The following is a 505-nucleotide window of genomic DNA, read 5'->3' on the forward strand; positions in this document are numbered from 1 at the left end:
AGGACCAGAGGGGCCGCCCAGCTCAGGCCACTGGACCGCAGGGTCCGTCCGGCGGTCGGGTTGGATGAAGAGGACGGAGTTGAGCCGCGGCCTTCGGGGCGTGCGGAGCGGCCTGGTTGCAGGCAGTGAAAGCGGGTGTGTTCTTTTCATCCGACCTAGAGCATCACACGGTCAGCCCTTACAGGACGGCATCTGGAGAGGAGGTAGTGGCTAAATTTCCCATCGCGGATGGAGGGAACGGCCTGGTCTCATCCGGCAAATGCAAGGGTTAGCCCTGCTGCCTCCCGCACGCCGGCCTGCATCTGCGAGGCTCAGGGCAGGGCGAGCGCGAGTCTGTTTTCCACGTGTAGTCTGGTGAGAGGCGGAGAGGACAGGCCTGTGGGGGTGGGAATGGCGGCCTGGGAAGACAGTGCCCTGCCTGCTGGAGGCCCAGGTCCTAGTTAGTGGGACATTCCGTGTCCAAGTAAGATTCCTCACTTGATGGCTTGGTTATTTGTTTTGGGGG

Source organism: Myotis davidii, unplaced genomic scaffold, assembly GCF_000327345.1.
Source record: "Myotis davidii unplaced genomic scaffold, ASM32734v1 scaffold399, whole genome shotgun sequence".
NCBI lineage: Eukaryota > Metazoa > Chordata > Mammalia > Chiroptera > Vespertilionidae > Myotis > Myotis davidii.